General features: G+C 41.0%; 1 long non-coding RNA gene across 1 annotated transcript in view; it reads left to right on the top strand.

Annotated features, from left to right (window-relative positions):
• The first annotated feature begins 485 nt into the window (after positions 1-485).
• The window catches only part of LOC311431381, a 70,161-nt gene continuing 62,332 nt past the window's right edge, over positions 486-8,314 (top strand). The window contains exon 1 of the long non-coding RNA XR_014689383.1: positions 486-728. This is a non-coding gene — a long non-coding RNA (uncharacterized lncRNA). The remainder of the gene's footprint in view (positions 729-8,314) is intronic.

The raw sequence follows: 8,314 nt of genomic DNA, 5'->3' as shown, positions 1-8,314 counted from the left end.
CCCTTTGTCTTTTTACTTTTCTTCATGTCCTTTCATAATATAGCACTGGTTACTGTCACCAATTTTTTCTGCCTTGGCCCATCCCTCTTGATGTTTGAGTCATTATTTTTTCCATTGTCTATCTGACATAAATAAATCACCTCTTCAGAAGTGTCCTTTTCCCAGGGCTCTTGTTTTACCAAGTGGTTTATGACTGAGACATTAGCACGGGAAGCACAGGTTTGTTCTTACTCTTCAGAATTGAAAAGAGTCACTTGAGGATCAATTCTGTTACCCCCATATAGTCACACTCTGCTACCTGGAGATGCTTAGGATTGGAAACATCCCAATAGGGCTGTCAGATTTGACACAAGCCCTACAGGAGACCTGTGCCATTCTGTAAGGACAGCTGGAAGTTATATGGGTTAAGCTCAGAGATCTCAAATGAACAGAGACAAATAGATAAGGCTACTGACTCACCTTGGGGTTCTCCTTTTGCCCAGTTTCCTATCTGCACAGTGCTGTAAACAACACTCACATTTTGCAGCCAGCTGAGGGCTCCTCAGTAATATTGCACAAAACTGACTTTTGCTGCCTTACAGTTGAGAAGCTCCAGGATGGCTGCTTCTGCCATAGGAAGTGTAAGAAGGGAGGTATGTGAAGGAACTGGAAGGGAACAAAAAGGAGAAAAGCCCTGGAAAACTGGATTTTCCAGACCATATGCCACAGGATATGTGAAATGCTGGGGTGTAAGTGAGTGTTGTTTCTTTGTGGGGCTGATTTTCCTGCAACAGATACTGCCTTACCATGGAGATTGATGGATAAGTTGATGGAGGAGTTGAAAGGGTTGTTCAAGTGCATGGCCTCAGGTAACAGCCACCCCCTCAGGAGAGTAGGTATTTGAGAAGCTTGTGGATGTCTGTGTACCCTTGGGATTTCAATCAATGCAGTTCAGCACGGACATGAGCCGGGTGGTACGTGGGCATAAATGACACTTGCTACAGAAGAAGGGACCAAAGAAGGGGAGGAAGCTTACAGTCAAATACTCCATAAACAAGATAAAACCGTGAGATTAAAGATTCTGTGAGCTCACAGAATCTTGGTGTGAGCTGTGAACTCAAACACTGCTCAAGAATAATAAAAAAAAAAAGGGGAGTGGGGAAGGGGCAAGTTTTATTTTCTTTACCTTTTTTCTAAGTCAAATTTCTGAAGTTATTTATCTCCCCAGAGACAGGAATACGTCTTTTGTGGCACTGGATCTTGGATAACTTGATAGTTTGGGCTAATCCACATGTATCTTTAGGCATCCAAGTATTTTTACACTCCTACTAGCCAGTATCACAAGGAGCTACTGTGGTCACAAAGTGACTGGACAAAAAAGACATATATTTATTCCACAGATCTAATCCAAGGGACAAATGTTGAGTTTTAGAGGACTCAAAGTACTAGACTTCCAGCATTTTCATGGCAGTGGGAGTCCAGATGGGGGAAGGGAAGAAAATGTTGAGATTTTGGGAAATCTGAGAACCTGTGGCAGTGAGGACTGGGGTCTTCTGAATCTGAGTCTGGTCCTGGCCTGTTGCCCATTTTGTGGTATATCTCAAAGTCTCTGATTATCTACCTGAGGTATCTAAGTGTCAATCCCACTCTCCTATCAGCTAAATAGAAATAATTTATGGACATGTCTTAGAGCTCTTTGGTACTAGTTGTATGCTGGAAACATCCAGGAACCTAAAAGTTACTAAAGTCTCCTTTTATGAAGTACAGTATGTCCCATACTAATTTAAGACTTCATTTTCCCTGCACAAATATGTATGACAAATGGAACTCATTGCTGCAGGATATTGTGGAGGGAAATGTAATATCAGGGGAAGGGAGAGAAACTTCATATTAAACTGACCTAGGTTTACACTAACTGGTGCATTCTTGACAGAATCTTAACTTAGCCAAAGGACAAAATATTGTCATTTGTCATGGGAGTTTGAATGATACTATATAAAAATATTGGAAAAACATTCAAGCGTTTCAGTTTCTTTTTTGTCTCATGATAAAACTCATCCAAATTTTTCAGATTCCAAAATTTATATTGTTTTACCTTTCACAATGCTAAATGTAATAGGGGAAAATACAAGGTCTTTATAGTAATATCTGCCTCCTCTCACAGTTGCCAACTTAATATTGTTAATGGTGTTTTACTTGAAAAATAAAAATTTGTGCTGAGAGTGATATGTTGTCTGGAAATGAAATCCACAAGCAGGGCTGGCAGTTAGATAGAACATCCCCTTCTCTCCTCTTCCTTCCCCCTCCCCCCCCCGCCTTTTTTTTTTTTTTTTTTTTTTAATTGCAATTACTGTATATGTCTGTGTGCATGAGAGAGAGAAAGATTGACTGCGGCTTAGAAATAGGCAATGATCTCAGAATATTAGAACGCTGTTCAGCAGAGTGAATGATTTGTCTGAAATCTGTGCCCTGTGACAAAAAGAGTGCAATTGGGTATGGTCACTTTACAATGAGAAAGAGGTACAGAATCTTGTCTGCACTAGGATCAACCCAAAGTTAGCTGAAGACACGGGCAGCCTTGTTGAGCATGTCTCTGCTGAATAACCTTATGGCCTTAGCCTCCTAACTCCACGTCATTCCTTTACCCTGGCCTGTACTTTATCCCCTGGCCCCTTTGTTCTGTCCGTAATTAGTGTGTCAGCCTCTCAGGGCACTCACCACATCCCCTTAACTCTGTGGAGCCTTTTGTGACCTTAACATAGACAATGGAAGACAATGACCTCTCTTATATCATTGTTCTTGGTGATTTTGGTGATTACTCCTGTCTGATCTAGAGTACATTTAATCATGTAATAGACTCCCATCTGTTTTGCATATCCTGAATCAGCTGCTAAAGTGGCAGGGTTTCGTACTGAGCTGCATTCCATGCAAAGGCTTTGTAAGCTTTGGTAGGCTGATTAAAGTACATATACCCTACCTCTCCCTACCTTCATTATAGTGAAATCCTATGGAATTTCGCTAGGATTAAACCAATAAGCTCCAATACTGACTCATTTCTATTAAAGAAAAATAGAGCACAGCAGAGGTGTGGGAGGTGAAGGTTTTATTCCTGGTCTGGACACTGATCTCTTGCGTGTCCTTGACAAACTTGCTGTGCTGTAGTACTTCTCGTCCTATACTTTTTGTATCCTGGCTGTTGAGATTTTAAGTGCTTTTTAAGGCAAGAATTGCTTCTATGTGATTATGAAATAGTTCACCAGCCCTGATCCTTGTTAGGTTCTTAAGGCTCTCTTGTTACATTCCTAAAATAAGAAGATTTACTGACAGGAGAAATAGCTTCTACTGACAATAGAAATAAATTCTAATATAGATATAGAAATGAAGGGACAAACAGAAGAACAGCAAAGCTGTGAAGCAGAGCCTGTTGGTTACCATAAGTGGTCATGTTACTTTGCCAAAGTTTCACAGTCTCTGCACAACCAGTTCAACTCATTATAAGACATTGCATAAAAATAATAATTTAAAAAAAAAAAACAACTTTTTTTTTTTTTTTTTGTAAGCAACTTTATTTTCTGTATTTTTTCTTTAACTGTAGTGGTGAAACAAATGTATTGGCCAATGACACACACACAAACAAACAAACAAACCAAAAAAACCCACCACTAATTAGAAATCAGTGAATATTAATTATTCAGACATTTCTGTTACACCCAACAGCAATAATTGGGATGGAGAAAGTTAAAGTTCTCAGAAGACTATATTGTTTTATTAGGATTCTCACAGAAAGTTATAGATTATAACTATAATAAAGTTATAATCTCCTTATGTGGAGATTATAACTGAAATCCTTTTATGTAATGGTCTGAAACAAATATAATAGAAAGGTATCAATGTCCATTAAACATTGGAGGCTTTTTTGACAGAGGCTGGAGAGTCAGATCCATGCTGTATGTCTCCAAACAGAAGTTTTAGTGCTTGCATCTTGCAACTCATTGCATAGGCAAAACTTAGTAGGATTCTGCACTCTCTGTAGTGATCTGCACCAGTTGCAAAACTGGGGGCCTCAGGGAAGAGCTAGTAGCCAAACATGTTTCATCAGACTTGGAGACACCACTGCCTAACAGCCAAACAGCCAGAAAACATCTGTATTTCCAACTGAGCATCTAAAGCTAGTTGCCTGCCTTTCCAGAAACAGTCCCTAATCCTATTTATGACCCTGTGACTGACAGGCATCTGCATTCCAGACAAAGTACAGAAGAGTTCTCAATTACAGGAAATATGTAGAAAGTTGCAGCAGGTTATTTGCTCATTAGACTTCCCCCTCAGTGACTGTGGGAGTGCACGGTATGTTGGTAAACCCTTCTGCTGCTGATCATTTGTCTGTCATAATATGATCAACCATTCATTCATAATGAAAGGATAATGCCTCAAGAGAATCCAAAGGTTGGAGTTCAGCTTGACTTCTTATAAAGATAAAAGGAGCAGAGCTAATTCTGAACGGATGTCATTTGTGTTTCCATGTGGCTCTGTTGCTTTTATCTTTTTTTAAAACCTGTCCAAAGCTGAGGCCCTTCTTAGTGTATAAGGATTTCTAAGTGTCATTGAATTGCCTGATAAAAGGCAGCAGGACTTTTCCCTTTCTATTGGTGTCTTCTCTCTGGGGGCAACTGGCTTTCAAAGAACCAACTGATGGAGCCTATAAGACTCCATTCTCAACAATCACATACCAATGCCCAGTTTTAACATGGTGCTACTCAGTTGTACATTATCCTATTCCATTGTCAAAGATGGGGAAACTGAAATGTGGAGATGAAATGTGACGGGGTCAAGGTCATACATCCTGTCACTGCTGTGTTAGAAATTCAGTCCCCCGAGTCCCTGCTTGGTGCTCTCATTTCTGCTGCTTTTTGCCCATTGGAGTCATGAGCTGGAAATGGTAAACTTATTTATTCCAAAATGATTTATAGAAAGCGGGAAATAAATTTTCTTCCTCATACTAATCTGTTTCCTTAGTGACTGTGAAGTACTATATCGTGTGAAGATTCTGTAGACCTGGATGGAACATAGGATATACAAGGAGGCCTGCTGTATGACCACAGATGTTTCTCCAGAGAGAAAAGGCAGGGCTATGCAACTCAAACTTCTTCCCTGGGATAAAAACACAAGTGGGAATGAAAGATTCAAATGACAGATTGGGGAACCAGTTGATATAAGCAGGGCTGAATACTATACTTTATAAAAGACTGAAGCAGACTGACTCTCCATTCCCAGCAGAGAGTAAGTTCATTAGAAATGTGGCCTCCAGCGCACTTTTCTTCCTGATGTCATGACTCCACTGAGATTTCTTCTGGCAGCAGTTCTGGCTTAAGCAATCCCGCTCCTTTCAGATGACTTGTTGTGCAGTTGCATGGCTAACTGAACTGCAATGCTCAGCAGGGTTGTTAAAAGATTTCCTTTAAAATTAACTGGGCTCCCGATACCATCTCACCTGACAAGCCCCTGGACATCTGCTGGTGACACAAGAAGTAGCAGTCTGCTTGAGCTGGCACTCCACTGAGGAAACACCCACTGAACCAGGCTAACACCTTTCCAGGAGTCTGTCCATGATGACTGAGACAGACATCCCCCTCCAGCTTCAATGCATTGTGTGACTGAAATTTCAAGACAGTTTTTTATTGTTTCTTCCAGGTGGCCGGAGGCCTGCATTCAGTCTTTTTCACACACAAGTGCAGTTTGATAGCTTTCACTTTTTCTACATCAGCCCATACAAGGAACAGTACCATGATTTTTTCATTCCCTTTGATGTGATATTTATTATGCATAAAATATCCTGATCTGGATTTTCACTATAAACTAATGTGACTGCAGTAATAGACAACAGTTTGCTCTGATTGCTTGATGCTGTGACAGAGATGGAAGCAGATACAAAGCATCCCTGATCCCTAATAGGTGGATGAGTACAGGAACGTTGGACAATTCAAATATGAGAGAAATGTACAGCTCTCAAGAACAACCTGCACTGGAAGGATGTAGGTATGCATTCACAGGTAGAATAAATTACAGGTTATTATAACATATGTTGTGATCCTCCATGTGCATACATCCTTTTCATCCTTCTCAGTGTTGCTATTAGTCCAAGCTCATTGGACTACCTTAAAGCAAAAGGTGAACAGCTATTTTCACACAGGCAAGTAAGTTGAGAAGGAGACTAAATCCTGCACTGCCTTCCCTCAACTTCATCTGAAGTGCCTAGAATGACAGAGAAGTCACTACAACTTTCCCTAAGGAGGGTACAGAAAGTGGTTCATCTTCAGTGTGAAGAACCAGAGTAAGTCAGCTGTACACAAGATGACAAGCATAGATGAATGCAGCAGAAAGGAGAAAAATAGTTATTTTGGCAGGGCTTTATTGTGAGATTATTGACACGTTTGATGGACAATGAGCCTCACATGCCAAGAACCTGAGCTAACTCCAGGAGAGACACATCAAGAGTGTGTAACCATATCAGATGTGAAAGACTGAGGGACACAGCAGAAATGAGCTGTGAGTGCTTGCATAAATAATAACAATGCCCTTTTGTCTCCAGAGAGACTTGCTCTGAAAGACTCTGGGCACTCTCCAGTCACATTGACAAAATTTAGCTCAAACAAACTTTTCTAACTGGTCAGCATGTCCTTAAGTAAACCTTAAATCCACTGCAGAGTTAGGCAAGTGAGGAAATCAGAGGAAATCACAAATCCTGATATCTCACACACACACACACAATGCCCAGAGCAAACATATAGACAAATCAGAAAGAAACAAAAACATCTTGCAGTTCACCTTGAACGGGTTTGTACAGCTAGACTTTGGCATGTGAAGAAGAGAGGTTCCCAGCATCACAGGCCACCATAGATGAAATTATTACTTTATTGGCCCACTCAAGGTGCTTTCTCCATAGCAAATATTCTTTTGTTAATGCAACAGAAGTCTCCAAATGACTGGGATTTTGTTCTTGAGCATAGTAAATGTAATGAAAAATGTAATTCCATGATCCCTGAAGTATTCAGCAAATTCAGGTGCAGTTCACAGAAGAGACACAGCTTCAGAAATTCTAGAAAACTTAGCCTGAAAAGCAGAGAAGTAGGAGGAGGACAAGAGTTCAGATGCATTGTACTACTGGGAAGCTGCTAGAAAGCTGCTATGGTGTGTTTATCACCTGGGGCATTTGCCCACAATATAGAAAATTTTAAAAAAACATTAACCTCTGCTTGAGAATATATTCTCTACCTGTATCTCTCAGGATGGCACCATAATACTTTGGACTACATTCACAAAAAAAGGCTGTGACTCATAACTATCTGTTTTGTATAAATAACTCTCCCCTGAAAATGTATAGAGAATTGAAATGAGAAATAGCGTTTTCACCCCAGTGCCTCCTCTCTTATTTACTCTGTAGCCTAATGGATGTGAACATTCCCATGAGATCATTGTAAAGTGGGAGGAGAAGTGAACCCTTATTTTTCACTTCCTGATTGAAAGCTGTACGCCATGGAGTACTACTGGGTGAAAACCAAAGCAGCTGCATATATTTTCATGGTGGTTTTGTAGCTCTAGTTCTTCCCTGCTTCCTCCTCCCCCTGCCTCTCCGCACCCCCCCCCCCCCCCCACACACACTTCCTTTTCTTTTTTTCTAACTACTACACATAAAACTTCTCCTTTTGGGTCAAATAGAACAAGTCACATTGACTGAAACAAACTGTTCTACGTACTTTTACAAAAGAGAGAGGACAAGGTTAATTCCACGCCTATGTATCCAAACCACCAAATACCAGGATGATTCAGTAAGGTAACAAAATGGAGAACAGTCATCCATAAAAGATTCTCAAAACCCTAGATGCATTCATAATCCCTTGGATAATACCAGTTTGTTTTGTTTTGTTTTGTTTTTTAAAAAAAAGCAAAACAGTGGTATTCTGGCAGCAGTGGCTCTGTAGCTGGATCTGCTTCTAAGCTTTCTGGTGTCTTTGCTAGTCGGTCGAGGGAGGTGATTGTCCCGCTTTACTCTGTGCTGGTGCAGCCTCACCTCGAGTACTGTGTGCAGTTTTGGGCACCACAGTACAAGAAGGACATTAAACTGTTGGAGAGTGTCCAGATGACGCTGATGAAGATGGTGAAGGGCCTAGAGTGGAAGATGTATGAGGAGATGCTGAGGGCACTGGGCCTGTTCAGCCTGGAGGAGTCTGAGGGGAGACCTCATTGCGGTCTACAACTTCCTCGTGAGGGGGAGTGGAGAGGCAGGTGACCTACTCCCAGTGATCGGACCCACAGGAATGGGGTTAAGCCAAGGCAGGGG

This window comes from Aythya ferina (genome assembly GCF_964211825.1).
Source record: "Aythya ferina genome assembly, chromosome: 1".
NCBI lineage: Eukaryota > Metazoa > Chordata > Aves > Anseriformes > Anatidae > Aythya > Aythya ferina.
The sequence above is the reverse complement of the archived record's forward strand: the minus strand, read 5'-3'. Positions and strand labels throughout refer to the sequence as shown.